The sequence below is a fragment of the Diadema setosum genome, chromosome 20, assembly GCF_964275005.1.
Source record: "Diadema setosum chromosome 20, eeDiaSeto1, whole genome shotgun sequence".
NCBI lineage: Eukaryota > Metazoa > Echinodermata > Echinoidea > Diadematoida > Diadematidae > Diadema > Diadema setosum.
In genome coordinates this window covers 25,089,391-25,114,098 of record NC_092704.1, presented here as the reverse complement: position 1 = coordinate 25,114,098, position 24,708 = coordinate 25,089,391, and the positions used below count along the sequence as shown (strand labels likewise).

Here is a 24,708-nt window from a genome sequence, read left to right as displayed (position 1 = left end):
TCAGCAGACTGGTCATAAATGTGCTGTTTCATCAAGCAGCGAATTTCCCACGCCACATTCCGTGCCCTCATTGATTATGACTCGGGCTTCCATGTTCATGCCCCAGTTAGGATGTTTTTGTTTTTGTTTCTGATGCCACGCGAAGTGATAATGCAAAACTTTTCTCTCTCTCTCTCTCGAACGATTATGTGAAAAAAAGAGGCGTATATTACTGCGAGTGATTTTTAGAGAGGAAAAAAAGAAAGTCGAAAATCTTCGCAATCAAATTCCAACGTGATCATTATTTTTCTTGTATGATGCGCTTGTTCCACACGAATACAAATTGTGTTATCCATATTCATGCCAGTAGGTCTACATCGCAATTGAAGCTGTCTTCACAGAGCTATCAGCATACATTATTTATACACACAATGCAAAAACATTTTGAAAAGGCAGTCTGTCTGGCGCGTGGTATGTGTTGGCCGTTAATCCCATCAGTGCAGTAAATTTGCCAGTGAATGAATTGCAATATCATCATGATATTCCGGGTGCTGTTCGTTATTCCGAAGGTTCGCTATTCCGAAGGTTCGTTATTCCGAAGGGTCGTTAATCCGAAACGCTCAAATTCCCTATACCTAGGGGTTCGTTAATCCGAAAATGAAAAAGGGTTCGTTAATCCGAACATTTGTGGCGTTATTCCGAAGGTTCGTTATTCCGGAGATTCGTTAATCCGAAAATGAAATTCGGAATATTGAACTCCGGAATAACGAATCTTCGGACTAAAGAGCCTTCGGAAAAACGAACCTTCGGAATAACGAGCTGTAACCGATATTCCATGAATCAATTTCAATCGAATGAATCTTGATTGTCGCTCTGAAACTACTGCTACTTTGTGTCAGTAACACATAACTTTGTAGATGTTAAGCCAAAATACTTTGATGTTGATGCATGTGAGCAGCCTTTAATGATTTATCAGGAACAGTCATAACTTTGTGAGCGAGTATAGCAAATACGCACGCATCACCACAGAAAACACTCAGGTTCTGACGTCATAGTGCGTGTAACACAGTGGAAGGTAATTAACGAGCAGGATGAATGTTTTACAAATACTTTGTTAATTTTCAATTTCAGGTTACAGCGAGACAAGGAAAGAGAGAGAAGGCATATCTTGTGTACAGCGACGATAAAGAGGGTAAGTTATTTACATCAAATTTTTGACCTCTTCATTATTTGCTTTTTCGTAAAATAAAATAAGGGACTCGATTGCTTTTTGTACGTTTTATGGAAGCGGATTCTCGGTATAGTGATCGCCATTTCGTATAAGTGCTTTAGTATGTTATTTTTTGTAAAGAATACATACGCGGCAAATCTTGGATTTATATATATATATATATATATATATTTTTTTTTTTTTTTGGGGGGGGGGTCTAATCTCGTATTAGAATGTATCATTGTCCGTGCCAACTTGCGTTCTACATTGAGAGAGACTATATGCGAACTTGACTTGGGAATTTGGAAAATTTGTTTTTCTCTCCCCATCCCTCTCTGCCCCCACCCACCCCACCGTCGAATCCTTCTTTTTGACGTGCTGACGTATCATTGTATAGTCACAGACTTTGTTAACTGAGAATGATCATTTTATGGACGGCACAGTCATGGCAGACTTCACAGAATATGAGATGGAGCTAGTAGGGGTTCCATGGCATTTACTCCTGCGACAAAAGTTGCTCCCTTGAAATATTTGCACGCTATAAGCCAAACATAAATTCTACTCACAAACATAACCCTAACCATAATCCTAATCCTCACATTATACTAAAACCTAAAACCCTATCACAACCTTAACCCTATACCCTAGACTTGGAGAAAATAAGACCGGAGCATTGTCGTCGGAGCAAATGTCGTGTCACCATAAGTAGACCTGCTTCCATGATAAGACAAAGCGCTTTTTATTAATGTGTGTATCCATTATTGCCACTCGTCGCGCTATCTCTCCCCCCCCCCCCCCCCTGGGCTGGTTATTGATTTTTATTCGAATGATCTTCTCCCCGGACTCAGAAAAAAGTACTGTAATGCCACTGCAGGAGAGTGAACGCCCTGGAGGGTGAGGGAGAGGGGCGTGAGGGGGGGGGGGGCACTTGAAGTCCAATTAATGGAACTGAAACAACCGATCGATGAGAATTGGAGTGCAATCGAATAAACATTAAAAAAGTCATAGCAATGTGCACATTATTTTGTGAGCCAGCGAGGTAGCAAGCTATCTAGGCATTAAAACGTCTTGCCTCTGTGACGTGGTAGTCATTAGATCGCTTCTGTACGTAAAGTGCCCGTCTTTGTGGCACATAATATACCACTAATTTTCTGTTTTAGGGAGTTGATCGTTAGACTGCTAGACGGTTGCATATCATTATGTGTGTCTGTCAAACAGATAAAGGGATATTGTTTGTTTGTTACTATATGCTAGTGTCAATTTATTCTTTTCTGCGCAAAATTCCCTTTCATGATAATGTGGATGGACACAGCGATGAAAGACGTCATCTTGGCTAAAGGCGTCAAGTTTCTTTCTTTTCAAAGAAGCGGTACTTGAATAACGAAAAAAAAAATATCTTAAGAGTTGGACCAACTGTAATGTAGAAATAGATCATGTGTGTTTCACACAGCACCCATGCACATAAGTGTGTGTATAAGAAGTGTATAATGAAATGTTTGTATGTGTGTGTGTGTGTGTGTGTGTGTGTGTGTGAGTGTGTGTGTGTGTGTGTGTGTGTGTGTGTATTGTAGTGCGTATATAGTATGATGAGTGTACCCGCATGCATGTGCATTCAATATGAATGATTCACATCGTAAAGTGGACATCTCGCTCCAAATGCAGGTGATTTTATTTTCCATATTGTAACATGGACGAGAAAGCTTTTTTTTTTCTTTCTTTCTTTCTTTTTTACGGGCAATCGTGGCTGGTCATTTTTTGTTCGTGTAAGAGGCGGATAGTGGTAAGCCATCGCCGATGCGACAGGGCTTTCAAATTACTCGTGACGCGAGTGCCAATTTATCTTGCTTGGGGATGCTCAATTCGTCTGCCGGAAAAGAGCCCTCCTTGAAAAAAAATAAAAATAACAAGAAAACAAAACCACAGCAACACATAAACTGGTAGGGGAAAGCTTTCTCAAAATTTGAGCGCCATCCCGATGGTTCTCCGGAGTAGATGTGAATAATGTAGAGCAGAAAGACAATTGATAAGATAAAAATATATATAGAGAGAGAAAAAGTGGAAGAGTGAAAGCTACTCAAGTTGATGGGGAGCCCGGTGAGAGATGGAGAGAGAGATGGTAGTGGTGGGAGGGGGATAGACGTATACGTAGACAGACGGACGGAGAGTGGGAAACTGCAATAGAGAGACAGATAGATAGATAAAAAGATGGGTTGGTATACAGACAAACATGGATGTATAGATTTTGGAATATACAGAGATTGATGCGTAGATTGCAGACGCACAGATAAGGATGATGAATGTCATACACAAATATAGATGCGTAGATATTGGTAAATGTGCAGATAAACAGACATAATGGGGTGCAGTTAGATGCCGGTAGATTTGAAGATGAACAGAAACAGACAAAGGAAAATGGATTTTGAGAGAAGAGAATTACACTTTATGGCCCGAATTCACGAAGGTGGTACAAATGAAACCATGGTTTAAACCATGGACAAAAACCATGGAGCGCCAAGTGTCGCATGGAATATTTCGTTACGAGTTCAGTCATTTCGCAGATGAAATGATTATTTTGGAACGAAATGACAACATTTTCTAACTAAATGAACATTTCGTCCATGACATGATCATTTCGTTAACGAAACGGTCATTTTGTCGACAAAATGACCAATTTCGTTATGAAATATTCCATGTGGCATGTGGCGCTCCATGGTTTTTGTCCATGGTTTAAACCATGGTTTCATTTGTATCACCTTCGTGAATTCGGGCCTATGTGGCTTGTTTCTTTATTTACCTCGAGCTATAATGTCGGCGTCTGCTTTTAGGAATCCAAGTGTCACGGACAAAATTGACAGTAATTCCTGAGGAGGTTTATCACTTTCTGTGCTTTGCGAATATTGTTTTTCACCAAAAGAGCAAAACGAAGCAAATTATAAAGAAAAAGAAGACCAAACAAACCAAACACAGGTGCACAAAAGAACAAATGTAAAAGTATTAAGCATAATAGATAGGTATAGTGCACATGATTAAAGCAGTCATTAGAATGATGATGGAGCCTACGCACATCTGAAAATGATTAGAGCAAGAATGGAGGTATAATACGGTGTAATATTATAACTGCCTTGATAGTATACGTGGCATTATTTTGAAGGCACTGAATGGTTGTTCACTGGTTAGAGTTCAATTCAATTCAATTCAATTCAATAAAGGTTTTATTCAATCATGTATCGCAGCCAGTGGCTGAATTGCACATGTTTACAAAGATAAAAGATACAATCATGATTATTAATTCATATAAAACAAGAAAATTGAATCTCCTACAAAATACACTTAACTTAAACTGAAAATATTAACTTAAACATTGAAAAGCTTAAAATATACAAAAAATTATTACTAAAATAATTATCACTATTAATGATAAACAATAAAAAAATAATATGAACATAATTCAATCATCAAATTACAAATTAGTAATTACATTTCTATTTATATACTCCCTAGATCAACAATTTAAAACTTTAAAAAGACGCTTATATAGCTGATGGCATAATTGCACATATTTCTATAATAAACATTAATATAATCACTATTGAAAAAGGCAATATCTAGTGTGTATATACAATGTATAATACACTCAAAGCAATGAAAAATAAACTGACTTACATTGTAATGACGAAAGCATAAAAATATAATTATAAAAGATATTATAAGAAGAATAATCCATGTAATATACTCTATGTTTGATCAAAAAATAATATATTGCACCAGGAACAAAATCAATATTGAAACTTAAATTATGTATTTGAGAATGTGTGCTTATTTGCGCATATGTATGGAAAGGGGGTTGTGTGTTTGAGTGTGTGTTGGGGGTATGTGTGTGTGTGTGTGAGCGTGTGTGTGTGTGTGTGTGAGTGTGTGTGTGTGTGCATGTGTGTGTGTGTGTGTTTGTGCGTGCATGTGGGGGTGGGTGGATGTGCGTGTGTGCATACCCACAATCAATGAATCAAAGTTATATGATAAATTATATCAAAATAAGAGCAATGGGAACATTGTCATAATCACCTAAAATATATAAAGTACACAATCTTTGAATCTTGTGCATTGTATCAAAATAAATTGCAAATCCATTAATACGCTATAATGTATTGCTTATTCACCATCTAATTACAAATGACACATTATGCATATCTGAGTATATAAATGAGATGCACAACCCCCCCCCCCCCCAAAAAAAAAAGGGGGGGGGCATATATAATGATATTGCATATTTTTCAACTAAGAAGATATATATGAAGAGTTTGTTTGCAAAAACCGATAAGTCCATTTTTGAAGATTTTGAAGTACGGTATCTGTCATAAAATACAAAATAATACCTTTTAAATGATATATTGGTCACTACACATAAAGGTACATTTTTGAAATTATGGTCAAAAGAAGCAAATTTTTTTTTTATTATTCTCTTTATTTTTCTTGACCTTTAATTGCAAATATCTCCATTTGACAAATATGGACTTATCGGTTTTTGCAAACAAACTCTTCATATATATATATACATACATATATGTATATCAAACATACAGACCAGATATACAATGATTGTGGGTTTATATTTTTTTTCCTGATTTCCCAAATAATACTTATGGTTTCAATACACACGTATAAGAGTGACTGTGCTATCACTTTAAAAATAAATTCCAAATTAGGATATTTATCACCACAAAAACAAATAACAAATTATAATATTTTTTACCATTCAAATATCTTAACAATTACTTTAATAGCTATATAAGCGGTGACATAAGGGGGAAAAAAAGGGCATCGGAACCAACTGAAGTTTCAGTACTGTGACAAAATAAACTTATAAAGATGAATTTATCGCAAAAAAAATAACAAGTAAGATATATTAATTTTCTTATTAATTACTAAACTACAAAAAGGCAGCTGCAATACTGCATTCAATCAGCTACAAAGTTTCACTATTAAGAAGTCTGATGAGATAAGGTATGGAACTATCCTGGAACCTTTTTGTTTTACATTTGAACATTTCATACTTTTTCTTTGAGCGCAATGCATGGTCATGGGTCGGTTTTTGTGGTAGCCAGTTACAAACCAGGGGGTTCTTTTCTAAACTGTGGGCAAAGTCAAGACACAATTTTTTTCTTCTTTCTGACAAAGTGCTGAGATTACACAACTCCAGGGCCTCATCGTAAGTGGAGTACGATGTGCCTAGCATGATTTTGCACGCCCTTTTTTGAATTGTTTCCAACTGATTATCTTGCTTTTTTGTGAGTGCACCATTAAACACAGGGGTTCCATACTCGAGGACAGGTCTGATATATCCGGAGTATACTGTTATCAAATCAGTCAATGGGATATGAAAACGTTTGAGGCTACGAAGCATATACAGTTTTCTATTGCACTTTTTGACTACTTGCAAGATGTGGCTCTCCCATTTGAGATTTGCCTGTACCACAACACCTAGTATCTTAGCTTCAGTTACCACACTCAACTCAACATTGTCTATGAACAGAGGTTCAGGTAGTGGAGGATGTTTGCAAAATGTTACTTGCATTGTACAACATTTTGAAGGATTCAGTTTCATGTTATTGTTACCAGTCCAACTACTAAAGTCATTGAGTGCATCTTGAATGAGGGGTTGTTGAGTTAGCTTTCTGCTTTCAATCAAAGTGAGATCATCCACATATTTGAGGTATTGGACAGGCGCTGTTTCACATGCATCATTGATCATTATTAGGAAAAGTATGGGTCCAAGCTTAGTGCCCTGGGGCACACCTGCATTGATGGTGTTCCAGCTGGACATGCTTCCGCTGTACTTTACGTACTGTGCACGATGTTCAAGGAAACTTATTATCCATGAGACAAGGCACGGTCTAACACCCATGCTGAGCAACTTGCTGACAAGGACATTATGGTCAATTTTGTCGAATGCTTTCGAAAAATCACTGAATACAAGTGTTGAAATGGTCTTGGGAAGTTCTGCATTTTCTAGGATTTGGTGAAGCAATTGTATGAGATAATGGTTGGTGGACAAGCCCTTCCTGTTTCCGTATTGCTTACTATCTATGTGCTTGGAGATATCTTCTAGTAACCATTTAGCCATGAAAGATTCGGCGATCTTAGCGAAGTAGCTTGTAAGAGCAATCGGGCGGAGATTCTGAAGAGTTGGTGGTTGACACTTTGGGATGGGGACAATCTCAGCGCACTTCCATATGTGGGGTACCACACCTTGCGGGAAAGATGCGTTCAACACATTGGCAAGAGGTGAGGCCAGTTCGCAAGCAAACTCCCGCAAGATTGTGTGTGAATATCCCGGGTGTGAACGCTCGTGAACGCTCGTGATAAAAGCCTTGTAGTCGTATGCACCTGAGGTCGCGCCATCACACGTCCTCGTCACGTTGTGACGCCAGATTGGGGTAAATGGAGCATTCAGCAGTTCTCACCCTTGCTGAGTTGATATTTGAAACATATAGCTTCAACGCTGGATGTTGTGAAAATTTTATTAGTTTTCCGCCAAATGACGCCATTTTTTTTCATAGGGAAAAGGATAGGACCCTTGATAAAGCCCTTAAATGTTATTTCCTCCTGTGATTTGAAAAGCTATAACAGTGTGGTAATATCTGTGTTTAATGTCCAGTGTACCTATACAAGCGTACACTTCCGTGACATCTTATTATCTTTTAGTACAGAAGATTGCAAAGGCGGTTTTTTTTTTTCTGTCTGCGCATGGTATATATCCATACCGCGTATATCTTTATTATCATCGCATCTGCTCGATATAATAAGATGTGATATGATTATGCGTTGTAGACGACCACAAAATTGTTCAGTGATTAGTCTGGCCTGAATCAGCATTGAGTTAGGGTTGGTTCTTGCTCTAATCAATTTCAACTCTTTCTTAATACGGGCACAGATGGCGTATGGCCTTGCGCAAGCATTATCAAATGCCGGAGAACTTGGTTGCCCATTCCTTCGCTATGAATCTGTCATGACTACTCCCGTGGAGATGCCAAGGTGATGATGCGTATGACAGTGTTAGCAGGAGCCTAGTAATGGACGCGGAGACGTGTTCATATCGACAACGACTCCACTTCCATCAATTTGATTTAAACTCAAATACCCGGAAGGCATAAGCTGATTTTAATCAATAGTCATCTTCATAAAACACTCCGGTTTTTTTGGCATTTCTCAGGAAGAACACATATCGGGCCACGAAATGACCACGCTCCACTGCCGCAGCGGTGAGTCAGGAACGTCGTGCGCCAGACGATATCGCTTCCAAGAACGTCCTGCGCTTTTTACCCGCCAGCTGATAAATCGTCGAGGAAATCGATTTAGTCGAGAGTTCGCACCTGAATCTCGAATGTCTGTGTATGTGCAAGGGTGTGTGTGTGTGTGTGTGTGTGTGTGTGTGTGTGTGTGTGTGTGTGTGGTGCGTTGTAGATGTGTATGTGACTCTCTTTATTCATGAGATCCCTGCTTGCAGTTGGGCGTATGGCCCTCCATCACATGTCTTTTAGTATTCCATGTCGTGATTATGACGAATTGGGTTAAACTTTCAGGACTTCATTTTCATTCTCACTCCGGGATACCTGTACATCCTTCGCCTAATATCAATTTTATCATCATGCTCAAGCATTCTACATATGGCTTGTCTGTATAGTTTTTCCTTTCTTTTGGTTGTTATTATGCTATATTAAGTCACTCTCATATTTTTGTGCCATAATATAACATTTATTTTCATTTGTCATCTGTATTCAAATCAAGAAGAGTGACGTCAAAATAATGAAGTGGCATGCAGTTTCTATTTTTGTGTCGCATTTTACAATCATTATGTATTAGAGGGTTTGCTGAAGGCAAAATGAATGGAAAAAGAAATTATAAATTGAAGATAAAAATGAAAGAAAGAGTCATTCTTAAATCATACATTAAAGAAAAACAACAAGTTGCCGTATATGAACGTTTGTGATAACATTCCAACCACAGCAGGTTGCTTACTAAGGATGAATTTTAGCGTATAGGAAGACCGAAGAGATAGTCTCTAGTCTTATAATCTCTGTGATATAGACCCATCAGAAAAAAAAGAATGACTGTGAGTTTAGTGTCGCGTGAGTATTTACATGCGCCTATTATATAATGTATATATAATACATGTATCAAAGTCATTTTCGAATATTTTATCTCATGCAATATGAGATTCCGAAATTTTATTTTTCTAACAATAAGAGTAGCTCTCCTTTAATATGTCATGCTTGATGGTGGTGATGATGATGATGATGATGGCAACGTCCATCTGATGTAAATCCTCACTGATGTGGTGTTCTCATGCGAGATGCTTTCCCCCCCCCCCCCCCTGTCTTCCCCGATTACTCGGGGCGTGACTGTAGCGAGTAATGACCTCATCACATACTTGCCCGACCGTTCTGCTAACCCATTAAAACTTGAAGACGGACTCGACGCATCACTGGTGATAGGAGAGATTTTTTCCCCTATACCCTCCGTCATCGCATGTTGTGTGTCGATTGAACGCTCAGCTTAGCTGGCGTTTCTAATCCAGTATATTCATCATTACACCCGATGATTCTTTTAACTGCTATATAGGTCTGTCCCAGTTTTGTTGTTGTTGTTGATTCAGATACAACACACATGACCGACGCGGGCGATATGGGGCCTTCGCTTTTAGATTAATTTTTTATCACGATTTTAAATTATACGCGTGTTATAAACGATAAGGAAACGCTGTGCATTGAAGGGACACACAAAATATAATGCATCAACGACAATCTATGTATTTGTTGAACGCAACTGAAATCGATAGTGATGATGGAAGGTGGAAAACAAGTTACAACCGTCAATCGTGCATTATTATTATTATTATTATTATTATTATTATTATTATTATTATTATTATTATTACTATTATTTATAGTGCGCTTTTCCCACAAGGCCCAAAGCGCTTTCAAATTCAAAACATGTTCGACAGTATGTATAATTGGATAAATGTTATATATACAGCTACGAACTAATTGCTACTGAAAAGATGTGTTTTCAAGGCTTTTTTCAACACACTGACTGATGGAGACTGTCTAACGGTAAGTGGTAAATTATTCCAGTGCTTTGAAGCAGACACAGTAAGTGTCCTATCACCGGCTAAGGTGCGAGTAACAGAGTATGTGAGACGAAGCGGATCACTAGATGACCTCAAATTTCTAGTAGGTGTATATAAAGTCAAACAGGCGTCTAGATATTTCGGAGCTTGATTGTTGAGGATTTTAGAGACAAACAAAACTAATTTGAATCGTTGAGTCGTCAGAGAAGTGGGTGACGAAATGAGAAATGGAATAAGGATGCAGATTGATAATTAGAAGAAGAAACGCATACCGTCTAAACTTTGCGATAAAGGGCGTATATTCCAAACGGTTTAAACAATGCGTGATCATGCCCCGCTCTCAAAATCTTGAAGGAGAATAGGTGGAATCTCTGCAAACATTACATGAAAAGCGACAATGCGACAGAAATAGCATTTTCTTTCCTGCTTCAAGTAGGCATTTGAGTAGCAATGTTCGCGTTGAATTTGATTTTTTTTTTTATTTGAATGATAGCATAATAGCGTCTGAATTGTGGGAATGGAATTCGCATTTCTATTGCGCATTAATGAATAAGGAACGGTTCACGTACAGGTACAGAGATAGATAGATAGATAGATAGATAGATAGATAGATAGATAGATAGATAGATAGATAGATAGATAGATAGATAGATATAGGTAGATAAATAGATAGATAGATAGATAGATAGATATAGGTAGATAGATAGATATAGGTAGATAAATAGATAGATAGATAGATAGATAGATATAGGTAGATAAATAGATAGATAGATAGATAGATAGTTAGATAGATAGATAGTTAGTTAGATAGATAGATAGATAGATAGATGTGGAGAGAGATGGAAGGGGGGAGGGGTGAGGAAGATGAGAGAGGAGAAGATGGTGAGTCAGAATCCATGGCAGCGCGTTAAACTGGCGAGTGAATAATTGACAGAAGACTGCTCGGGTTACGCTCCGGAATGCCCTCTCCTCCCAGCAACCCTCGACCGATAGTAATGATCGCATCATCACCAGCGGGAACTGCGTCTGTAATTGTGTCCTTCACTATCCAAAGATCATTATGTTGAGGCCCTATATGTTTTCTGCGAGAGAGATATGGTGACGATCTTTGGTACATTCATCGTTGAAACAGTTCGAATATTCATCTTGAGTTTTGCACGACAGCGAAAGCGTAATTCTTTTAATGTCTTGTATGGCAATGTAAATCCTCTCGCCATATCGTGTCATATCTCTCGACACAGAAGTAGTATAATGGTGTTTGTAATGGGACAGACAGTGATGAAATATAGATGACGTAATGAATTTACTTCGCGATAATACACGCTTTGTCGCCATGTGAAAATTCTAGGCTTTGGTCCAAGTTTTATCACCTTTTATACTCTCTTCAGATACATGACTAGCACAAATATGATTTATTAAGTCGCCACTGAGGAAGACAAGAGATTTGAACGTGATCACCATACATCGTTCTTGTTTGATGACACAGTGTCGCCACTGTGTGTTTAAACCTCCTCGCGACTTTACTATCTACTCCTGATTTAAGGCTGTCCCTCCCGCCTGTGGCGCCATAACCATAATGATCAATGTCTGTGCAAGCACGCGCGCCGAAGGCTATCTATTTTTTTTTTTTCGGTAATCTGTTGTGTATGCATCATTTCCCTGTGATATTTGTTTATGCTAATATGCAAAAGAGTGTCGCTTTGAGCTGGTCTATACATTACGTCTACGGAATATTACTTAGTACAATTTTCATGGATTATGTGCCTTAATACCGCATGAAGCTGATTCTTGGTAGACCAGTATTACGTTCGCCTCTGTTCATGTCCGGCATTGTGGAGTGTGTATGAGGATTTGTGTGTTTTGGTGTGTTGTGGTGTGTGTGTGTGTGTGTGTGTATGTGTGTATGCGGATGGCGACCACTGTCTTATAGGAAGTGGTGAGGGATATCTGAAATTAATTTAGCAAGCCTGCTCTCGTTCTTCGCGACCTTCGCAGCTTTCAAGGAAATAAGGAGAGGTTTATTAACAGTGATGTGACGATAGCCCAAGGGTGATATCCTCTTTCTCTCTCCTATTTTCTGTGTATGTGTGTGTGTGTGTGTGTGTGTTTGTTTGTGTGTGACTAAATGGTGTGTGTTTATGTGTATTTGTGAGTGAGTGCATTTGTGTATGCGTGTGTGAGTATTATGTTTATAATGTGTATGTGTGTGTGTGTGATGGGCACCGTTCGATGAAGAGTTGCCCTCTGTAATGCGGGTTTGATTTATTGAACTTCTTGTATAGACTGGATATTTTGCCACGAAGACCGCCGCGACGAGCTATTTAGTTCCCCTGTCCTTATAGTCTGGTAGGAATGGGGGGTCCCCATGCACCCCTCGAACACATTTTTTTAACTTACTTTTTTGTAACCCTTAGGGTGTCTAGTTAATGAATTTTTTTGTTCCCAAGAAAAAATCGTGTCCCATGGGGGTCATTGGCGGCCATCTTGGCAGCCATCTTGGATTTTCAGGGAAAATCATTATCTTTCATAACTTTTGAACTACACAGCATAAAATTATAAATAAAGCACTTCTGCAGGGTAAACATGACACGAGGAATCGATTGCAATGGTCATTTACATGATTAAAGCAAGTCTGAAAGAAGAAAAGCCTAAAAACATGCAAATTTTGGTGTCATTTTCACCGAAAACTACCCAAATAGATTAACTTTTGAATTACACAACATACAGGGACAAATAAAACAGTAATTCAGAGTTAATATGGCATGAGGAATCGTTTGAGAGAGTTATTTACATGATTAAAGCAAGTTACATACAAGAAAAGTCCAAACATGTGAGGAAAACCAGTGTCGTTTACTCTAGAAATATTCCCAAGTAGTCTATATACATACATACATACATGACAATCTCATATCTCCTAAGAGTAAACTAACCTCTTTTTCTTAACAGTCTAGTAGGAATGGGGGGGGGGGGTCCCATGCACCCTCCTTTTTGTATCCCTTAGGGTGTCTACTTGATTCTTTTTGTCTCCAAGTGAAAATCGTGTCACATGGAGGTCATTGGCAGCCATCTTAGATTTGCGAGGAAAATCATTAATTTCTATAACTTTTGAACTTTCCAACATACAAGGACAAATAAATAATTTCTCCCGGGTAGATTTGGCATGAGGAATGGATTGACATTGTTATCTACATGATTAAAACAATTATGATACATGAAAAATCCAAACATGCGAATAAAAAAACAGTGTTGTTTGCTCTGCCCAAATAGTCCATATACATACATGACAATTATATACCTCATATGATCGACTGACCACTAAAGTCTTAATAGTCTTGTAGGAATGGGGGATCCTCATGCACCCTAAATTTTTGTATCCCTTATGGTGTCTATTTGATGTTTTTTTTTTTTTTTGTTTTGTTTCCAAGTAAAAATCGTGTCGGGGGGGGGGAGAGTCATTGGCGGCCATTTTTGATTTGAGAGGAAAATCAGTAAATTCTGTAACTTTTGAATTTCACAACATACAGGGATAGATATAACATTTCCTTCAGGGTAACTGTATCATGGGGAATCGATTGAGATGGTTATTTATATGATTGAAGCAAGTTTGATACAAAAAGTCCAAAATACGAAAAATTTGGTGTCATTTACACTGTAGAGTACCCAAAATCCGTATACATACATGACAAACTACTTCACAAAAGTGACTTGGCACTTTGTCTTTAGATCATAGCTCAAATATAGCGTTTTGTATATAAAAAAAAAGAATGCAACAATGCAACTTCAAGCATTTTGACGCCTCACTTGTTGAAATCAAATGAAAAATGTAAGCACGATGGCAATTCATATGCAGATACCCCTAAAAAAGCAGATCGAAAGAGGTGAACATACAAATTTTGATCACAACATGTGAAAGTGACTAATCGACAAAATTCAAACCTAAAATGTAATTGAACACTTTTTGTGTGCATCTTCTATTTCATATAATTTTGTATTTGAAGAGTTTGAGTAAGTGTATTTTCATACAGGAAATCGCTGTACCAAAATGCTCTGTCGGTTTCACCAATTTAGGTGTCAGATTGTTATCATTAAAACTTATTTAAGATTAAGTTAAAATGGTTCATTCAAACGTATTTGTTTAAAGCCTTCCTGTCTGAAAATAAACATATGAAAATCACTTGACAGTCAGAAATCCTCTCTCTATGACTTTAATTTGTCTAACATATTCTTAATTCTCATCCTATGCAATTATACAAACCACAGATTCGGTAAGCGATAATATGTTAACTTTTGGTTTTACACTTCTGGTAATTTCCAGTCATCATCAAAACGATCATTGTAATCAATGTCTGGCTCCTCCTCTTCATCCTCCTCCGTCTACGGAGTAACTTTCTGAAGCAAGTCAATGAGGGAAGTGGGAAGGATAGGGCCACTTGACCACACCGGATCCATGATACCGAAGGCTGTCTTATGCCACCTTTGTCCAGGATTAAAGAGGTAGCGCACCAGAAGATTGGCTAGTCAAATCGCTTGAAGATGGCAAGGTGGTACCCATGGTTCACACATTGAAAGTGTGAAATAAGGTTGCCTCTACCAGGTGGGAGCAAGGAGAAATCCACCTTGGATTTGGTCATCAGTTGCTCACCCTCTCCCACCATCTGTTTTAGCATGATGCTGCGAACGCCATTATAATAGACTTCTCCCGGGCCTCGCTATACATTTTAGGCATGTGAATGCTTCAATGTCATCTGTCACCTCTGGCTCCACAGACCACCCATCACCAAGATTTGTGAGGAAAAAAACACTCAACTTGGCATATTGTAAAGTCATATTCTAAGGTTTTAGTAGTGTTTATTATGATATAATACTGAGCAACTTATTAGATTTCAGTAAAATACTTCTGAAATCATGATATCAAACAACTCTCACCTGAATGCTATGTGGTATATGGGGTGGCTTTTGTAGATTCTTTAGGGGTCCAACTTTTCCCAACCCATTAAGGCACTTTAATTGTTACATCTTCCCCGGTAAACAAATACAGTCCAGGTATTTTGGTATACAGTATATGAGCTCCCGTTGATTCTATATAAATGCAAGTTAATTAACATTGACAACCTGGCAATATGTGACAGTCAGTTTATTAAGAAAGATACTAATATACATTGTAGAATGGATTAAGCATGGACCAAGGGGATCAAGAAAATGTGTGTCTGGATTCCTCACCAAAGCTACCTTGTACCCAAGCTTAGCAGCGCACTTGAGGTAGAGCACGACCCTGGTGTCCGTCTCCTTATACTGGTTAGACAGTCACTCATGGATATCGCGCCATTGTCTCTTGGAACATATCATTGTGTAAACAAAAGGAATGTAACAGAAATCACATTCTCTGAAGCTTAAGTGATTCCTGTTACATTCTTTTTGTTCACCTAATTATTCATCCCAGGAGACAATAAGCTCTATCCATGAGCTGCCGTCTAACCATGCAGGAGAAGGACACCAGGGTAGCGCTCTACCTCGAGTATTCCACTATTAAGCTTGGGTACAGAGCAGCTGTGGTAAGGACACCAGACACAGACATTTTCTTGATCTTCTTGCACCATGCATACTCCGTCACCCTCACTATCCTCTTTGATAAATGGACTGTCGAGCATTGCCAGATTGTGAATGTCGTTGAACAGGCATACAGAATCAAAGGGAGCTGGCTACTGTACCACAATACTTGGACGACATGTGTTTACAGGGGAAGATGTAACAAGTGACTTCAAGAGTAGGGGCAAAGTCGGACCCCTAAAGAATCTACAAAGCCACCCCATATACCATACAGCATTCAGGAGAGAGTAGTTTGACATTATAATCTCTGCAATATTTTACTGAAATGTGGTAAATTGTTCAATATTACATTATAATGAACACTGCTGAAATCTTGCAACATGACCTAAAAATGTGCCAATGTTTTTTGTCCCCCACTTAAACCTTGGAGATGGGTGGTCTGTAGAGCCAATAAGAGGTGACAGAAGACATTGGAGCATTCACATGCTTAATGTATGACCATAAGAGGTGGAGAACACTATTTACAACAGCATCATCCAAAGCAGATGATGGGAGAGGGCGAACAAATGACGACAAACTCCAATGTGGATTTCTTCATGCTCATATACACCTTGCAGAGACAACCTTATCCCACACATTAATGTGTGACCCATCGCCTTGCCATCTTAAAGAGAGCTGACCAACCAATCGTCTGGTGCTCTGTATATGACTCCTTTGATTCTGGACAAGGACGGCAGAAGGTAGCCTTTGTTATGATGGAGCCAGTGTGGTCAAGTCGCCCTATCTTTCCGACTTCCCTCATTGACTTGCTTCAGAAAATTACTGAGGAAATGAAGGAGGATGAAGAAGAGGAGCCAGACACTGATTACAATGATCGTTTTGATGATGACTACCGGTATAGAAATTAAAGAAGTGTGAAATGAAAACCTGACATATCGCATAACCGCTCCTGTGGTTTGTACAGTTACACAGGATGAGCATTCAGAATACTTTTTAAGAAAAGTGAATTCATATTGTGTTACTTTATATTTTTCAATATACGTTAATTCCATACTTCATGAGAAGCATATACACATGTCACAGATGTTAAAATATGTAGATGATGACTGGCGGCGGAGGGAACATACCCAATGTTCCACCCGAAGGGTTTGAAATGCTATTGAGGGAGGTTATAAGTGCGGTGCGGTCCTTTATAGACCTTAATTCTGTCATCTGTCACGTGGAAATGTTTTCCCATGGGAGAATATTACATGAATGTTCGCCCATGGGCGAGCATAATGAATGTACTTCCATCACGTGACTGTGTTCAGCCAATCACTAATCGGTATGTGACTAACCCTTTCAAAGTATCATTATGTCTTTTGATAATAGCTTGAATATTGCGTCTTGTATCAGATACTTTTAACAGAATTCGAAAGGAAACTTGATTCAAATCAATGTGAACTTGAATTGAATGCATACAGGATGTAAACACAAAAGCGATTCATATGCAAATATTTCTAAATTAAAGTAGCAGCAATCCACATTGATATACAGTCCCTATTCACAGGCTAGATTTCCGGCTGTCAAATGAAATGTTTCTCTTTTTGTTTTCGGACAATAAACTTTAAACAAATACATTTGAATGAACTGCTTTTTTAACCTGAGAATAAAGGAAACCATTTTGGCATCTAAATTTTTGAAATCGGCTCGACATTGTGACACAGTGATTGTTTCCTTGAATATATCCCAACTCAAACTCGTTTTAGATATAAAATGAAACGAAATTGAATGCGCACAAAGAGTGTTAAATTTCAGTTCAAGTTTTATCTTTGTCCATTAGTCACTTTTAAGTGTTGTGATCAACATTATTATCATGTGTCACCTCTTTTTGGGGTATTTGCATATGAATTAGGCACGGTGCTTACATTCTTATTCTATTTCACCAAGTGAGGGGTGACAATGCTTGAAATTAATTTTCTCTTCAGATTCTATTTAATGTTTTTGATACAAAACAAAAAAGGCCTATTTGGGCAATGATCTAAAGACAGAGTTGTTAGTCACTTTTGTGAGGTATGCAATTTGTCATGTATGTAGCATGAAATATTTGGGCCATTTCCAGAGTAACAGCACTTAATTTTTTTTTTTCCATTTTTGGGACATTTCTTGTATCAAATTTGCTTTCATCATCTAAATGACAATCTCAATTGATTCCTCATGCTGTGTTTTGTCTGAAGAAATTTTTTATTTGTCCCTATATGTTGTGTATAGTTCAAAAGTTGAACTATTTGGGTACTTTTCAGTGTAACCGATACAGAATTTTTCATATTTTGGACTTTTCTTGTAACAAGCATTTTTTAATAATGTAAATAACCATCTCAATCGATTCCTCATGTCACATTTACCCTAAAAAAAATGTTTTATTTTTCCTTGTATGTTGGAAACTTCAAAAGTTATAGAAACTAATGATTTTCCTCGCAAATCCAAGATGGCTGCCAATGACCCCCATGTGACACGATTTTCACTTGGAGACCAAAAAAAATCAAATAGACACCCTAAGGGATACAAAAAAAAGGGTGCACGCCCCCCCCCCCCCCGTTTCCTACCAGACTGTTAAGAAAAAGAGGTAAGTTTACTCTTAGGAGGTATGAGATTGTCATGTATATATGTATATAGACTACTTGGGAATATTTCTAGAGTAAACGACACTGGTTTTCCTCGCATGTTTGGACTTTTCTTGTATGTAACTTGCTTTAATCATGTAAATAACTCTCTCAAACGATTCATCATGCCGTATTAACTCTGAATTACTGTTTTATTTGTCCCTGTATGTTGTGTAATTCAAAAGTTAAACTATTTGGGTAGTTTTCGGTGAAAATGACACCAAAATTTGCATGTTTTTAGGCTTTTCTTGTTTCAGACTTGCTTTAATCATGTAAATGACCATTGCAATCGATTCCTCGTGTCATGTTTACCCTGCAAAAGTGCTTTATTTATAATTTTATGTTGTGTAGTTCAAAAGTTATGAAAGATAATGATTTTCCCTGAAAATCCAAGATGGCTGCCAAGATGGCCGCCAATGACCCCCATGGGACACGAATTTTTCTTGGGAACAAAAAAATTCATTAACTAGACACCCTAAGGGTTACAAAAAAGTAAGTTAAAAAAATGTGTTCGGGGGGTGCATGGGGACCCCCCATTCCTACCAGACTATTACTTCATAATGTAAGTGCTTAGAATCCAGTTTGCATGTTTAATTGTTGTAATATCATGTAAGCTTTATGATTGTTTGACGCAGCTTTTGTTTTGTAGGTATAAGAATGAATATGATAGTAACTGGTTGAACAATGTCTTCTTAAAATACTGTTGTTCCTATTACTGTTTGACCATGTAATCGACGTCATAATCGTTCTTTATTAGCGTTTTTCGTTGTTGTAGGAAAAAAGTTGTAGAAAGTAGGGTCTAAGGTAGAGAAATAAGACCATCATGAGAAAATGAATGATGACTATATAGCATTAACTCAACAAATTCGCAGTTTCCCTAGAAACCTAGATGGCAAGAAATTGACGTGAAGTTTGAATTTTTTTTTTTTTTTTTTTTTTTGCACTGCAGAGAGCTTTCTCCTTTATGTGGGCGAAAAGTTGAACGAGTAACAAGCCTGACAGCGTAAAGCTATACCAATTTGCATGTAATTGCTCGATTTCTTTTGTCGCTGTTGTCATTGAGAGCTCGTATAAAGTTATGAGGGGCTGGGACTAACTATATCAAGATATTCTGTGAATGACATGCAGTACATTGATGACAGACCATACTGTGTTTCAGCAACGGAATAATCCCTACTCCTAAGTCACTCGAGTCTTACTAGATGTCATCTTCCGTTTGACTGACGGCCCTTAAATGAATGTGGGCTTTTAGCAAGATGTGTCTTTGCTATATTCGCGCCAATATTCCGTCGCATCGGATGGGGGAATGAATGGTGGTGTTCCCCTGGACAGAGAAAACCCTCTAGTACAGTATAGCTATGACTCATGAGCGTCCGTAGTCTCCTTAATGTCGCTAGCCCTTCAACATAAATCAACATTAACAAAAAAAAAAAAAAAAAAAAAAAACCTGGATGAAAATTTATGTCCAAAAGATGCAGCACAAAATGTAACCCATCTATTCATTAAGTATCAGCATTCCATGTTTCGTTCTCAAGTATGAGTACATCTAAAGTGACACATCTGACAAGGACTGAGGGATTTCTTTGTTTCTTAAAGAGCTGCGGCTGGGGATTCGTCTAGTCCCTGAACGCCGACGTAATTCACTCACTTAGGGTTGTCGCCAGTCTTTACGCTGGGAGTGATCCCATGAATAACAGAAGAATCAGTTGGTTGCTGTATCTACGGAATGCTATCTTTGTGCACATAGGATTTAGTGCGGTGAGTTTGGGCTTAGTGCATGGTTCATAATTATGTTTTTTTTTTTCTTCTTCAGAACGCTATAACGAAATAAAAGTAAATCCCCAAAATGTTACTTTTCGGAAAAAAAAAACATGTTATATTTTGTGTGTAAAAACATGTCATTATATTTTGTAATATTATATATAATTATATATATATGTATATATATATATATATATATATATATATATATATATATATATTTATATATATATATCATTATATAAGTATATAGATACATGTATTATATTCATATATAAAACTATACATAATGCACGAGAATAATTTCTTCTATTCGGAACGAAACCTTTGCATGCTGTATTCCAAGCGAACGTGCTGACGAATGAGTCAACACTGATGTTTTATCGTGATTAATGTCTTGAGGGTATCTTGTAGCGGCGTGGATTATTCAGATGAAGCTGCGGCAAGAGGAAAAAAAATCGGTGTAAAGCCGTCTTAGCAGTTCTTTGTGACACCTGTCATTTTGTACGACAAATCTACAAAGACACATCTGATACTGGATTATCGGACTGGTTGACTTTTGTTGTTGTTGATGGCCGTCAGTGAAGGACATACTCGAGTGAAAAGGAGAAAAAATGAAAAGGTGATATATATATATATATATATATATATATATATATATATATATATATATATATATATAATTATATATAACAAAACTGGAGCAAATTCATGCAGTATTCACCAACGGTTTATTTCTGTACCGTTGGTGAATACAGCATTAACTTTGTTCCAGTTTTGTTTTTTATCTTTTTATCTTGCCAACACGTGGACATCCTACTCATAAAGCGACAGCGCCGCTGCCATCATTCTTTTGAAATCTAGAAATATAAGACATTCATCTCGATGTAGACTCTAGTTGGTTGGCGCAAAACAGGAAGTGTTAAACTATATGCGTGCACTTGCTCATTGAGGATACACCACGCGATATTGTAAACCGTGATGAGACTTGAGCTTGGGCACATGAGGAACTTTTAGAGTTGCATTAAACTTGTATTTGCTTCCAGAACTGATGCGCAGCTCTTTTGACAAGTCTTAAAAAATGGGATAAAAGTTAGATCTATCATGACGCTGATGGCATGCCTTTTTGGTGACGAAGCTAACTGTCTTCTACAATTAATTATGCTCTCTTGTTCGATATAATTTTCACAGTCAATGCAGCAAATACACGCCAACTGAGCACTCCAGCGCGTATTCCGCTATCCGCTTCGGGTCTTGCCATACCATTCCGCTGCCTTTCCACCACTCCATGCACTATCGGTCGGAACATTGCATTTCCAAATGTTGATTTGCGATGAAGTTGACTTTGTCAGTGTGATGAATGAAGTCTTTGTGGCAGGATGGTGACTGTCAGCGTCTCTTGATTGCCTCATTCACCGGAGGAGGAAGGGGAAAGGGGGGGGGGGGGGGGTAACTCGTATACTCTTTACTCGTATAGTTTGCATCTGTGCGAACGCAGGTCGAAAAACTGACATTCGGGCGACTACAATGTATATGCAACACTCAAAAGTGGAGTCTGCCTTTTTATTTCTATAAACAGGCGAGACCGAGGAAAGTGAATTTGAACATGGCCATGAAACACTGATCACCCTTGTATACAGTTTTTACCAGTACTATCAGAACAATGTGATTCTGATTATGTTTTTGCACATGTAGTCCATAGAATATTTTTGAAGGTGAATTGTTTTTTATAACTTCTACCTTTATTATTTTCACAAAATATTTGCCATATCAGTGAGCTGTTGCTATTGTGCCTCAGCCTTTACTTATTTATCTAAATTTTTAGTAAATGCAATTTTCTCTTCTTACAGAGGTTGATCCACTTTCATATAAGATTTCGACTTGGATAAAGAGATAAAAGAGATGAAACGTTTGGCGGCTCACTTCTTTGTTGCGGCGGAGAGAAGGCGGGGCTCTGCTAGTCAGGCCATTGAGACGAAGCGTATAGTATAGGTGGAGCACGTATAAGGTCCTCACACCTTCATGTCATGGGATCATACAGATGGAGCATCATTGTGGGTGTGTCTGCCAGTCTGCGCAAGTGTCATTACCGGAAGTGGCAGCCCAGGTGCCCTGACGTATAGACGTGCTGGAGGCGCGATGGTTTCACAAAGGCGTTTTCACATCAGCCCGACGTTTGGAAATAGCGGGGTATTTTCTGACTTGGGAAATTATCCCGATAGCGAAATAGCGCGCTATTTGATAATGTGAACACAAATTAGCGCGCTTTTTGTATCGCTCTGATCGAGAAAATTTCTCGAGTCCAACTCGGGAAATTTCTGAAATAGCGGGATAGTAGCGCGCTATTTGATAATGTGAAAACGACTCAAGAAATTAGCGCGATACATCCCATCATGCCTAGCGTGTGTGACCCGATCGATCGAGGCAAACTGCACACAAATCATGAGGAATTTTTTGAGGGGACACGCACATTACTGATACTGTTTGCACATACCCAGCTGTCGAATTAGCTCGAAAAAAAATTCGGGCTAATTCTCTTCGGGCTGATGTGAATAAGAAAATAATGAAATAGCGCGTTAATTCGCAATCGCGAAAAATATCTCTAGTTTGGATTTTTATCGGGCTGATGTGAAAACGCCTACTATGACAAAGCCTCATCCAGAGAACACAATGTTTATGTGGGTAATAGTAGAGGAGATTCGCGAATAGAGTTTCAATACTATATGCTCTACATAACCCTTAAACTTTAAAGGGAATGTTCAACTCCGTCATGAATTCGAGTTGACTTGAATGAGTTTAACTACACTCAAACAGACAGAACATAACTAATGACAGAAATAAAATTGATCGGATGTGATTGATGAGGGTGAATTCCTCTTCAAAAACAATGTTATAATAAATTATACCTCTTTGGTTCGAGGTTGAAGTGTAAGTTGTCCATGAAATTTAGTTACTGTCGTTTCGATGAGGATTCAAGTACGGGATCTGTTTTCAGTGATGATCGTATAGTTATGTGGCATCACTTCCGTGGTATATCGTGGATATATTAAAAGTGTCTGAATTTGCAACAAAAAAAAAGTTTATATTCAGGGTCCAATATTGCGCGACGCTTTCATCCGTAGATAAGACGTTTAGTCACAATGTCCTCCGTGATTCACAACCTGGTGTTATAAATGAATTACTTGGCATTAATGCTGGGGTAAACAATAATGGCAGGCCCTCTGGAAGATCAGTGTTACTGATGAAGAGGCTGCTCTACGACCATGCATTCTTAATTGTGTTTTCATTTAAGGACTTCATGATAATTATGGCAGAGTTTGAGCAGAGCAGTTATTCCCCGTGTAAATTTCAAGATTGTAGTGGAAAAACAAAATGTTATAGCGACATTATAGAATAGTTGCCGTGAGTCATATGGATTTTGTTAACCTTTTACTTCTGTCACGTGTCTATAAAAAGACATTATCAAATTTTACAGGCGTGAGGCCTGAATATGAGGAAGGTATTCTGACACACGTATTTCCTATAGTTTGACGAAAAGGAAGCGAGAAAGAAAGGCGTCATTTCTTATTATTTTATATATATATATATATACGAACATGCAAGATTTTGCCGTATGTCTCAATGCAATTATGATGACGCGTTTATTGAGTTGGTTATTGAGTGTCTCGCAGGATATAAGTGTGTCTCATCAGTCTATTATACTGTAGCCCAGTATGAAAAAAAAAAAACAAACAAACGATCTCAAGTCACAAATTCTTCATAAAATTATTTTGATAATTTTTCACTCCGTTCGTTTGGGTGTAGGGCAGTATTTCCCGTTCTTTATCTGTCGCGGGTCCTAAATATCCTCGTGGTGTATAGATAATAGTCCCGCGTATACTTTACGCCACTTCAGACTTCTTCCCCTCGTCATTACGCCTGTTTCGCCCCCTGCCACAGACATTATGGGCCTCTCCTGATAATGTAGTTGCGATGTCTTGCGTGCCAGCCCTGTGGATTTATATCAATTCGAAACAGGTTCATTGCAGCTTCGGTTTGGGAAACTAGCATGCCGACATCTTAATGCGTCATAAAGTCGGTAGTCAAAGGGGAATTTCTCTCGCTTCCTTTCCCCATAATAAACTTGAGCCCTTCATACTGTTTAACACTAACTTGCTACTTTGTAAGAAACGTCTACTGATGAAATTTGATAAAACACTGAACATGTATTGACGAAGTCTTTAACGGGAGTGGAAGAGCGAGGTACGAAAAAATATGTATTACAGAGTGGTGACGCCGTGATATTTTCCAGACCGGTAGTACGCAGTATATGCTGGTCTGAAATTGACACTCAGACCGTTCACTTATCGTCCAATCCTTAACCCCTTCAAAGACTGTTGAACAAGGTCTTGTTGATGTTATACATAATCATGGACTTAGGTTTTGCTGAAACGAACTCGACA

General features: G+C 38.1%; 1 protein-coding gene across 1 annotated transcript in view; it reads left to right on the top strand.

Moving 5' to 3' along the window:
• The first annotated feature begins 1,129 nt into the window (after positions 1 to 1,129).
• Positions 1,130 to 24,708, top strand: part of LOC140243884 (integrin beta-1-B-like) — a 73,017-nt gene continuing 49,438 nt past the window's right edge. The window contains exon 1 of the mRNA XM_072323554.1: positions 1,130 to 1,171. The gene's annotated coding sequence lies outside the window, so the exon portion shown is untranslated. The remainder of the gene's footprint in view (positions 1,172 to 24,708) is intronic.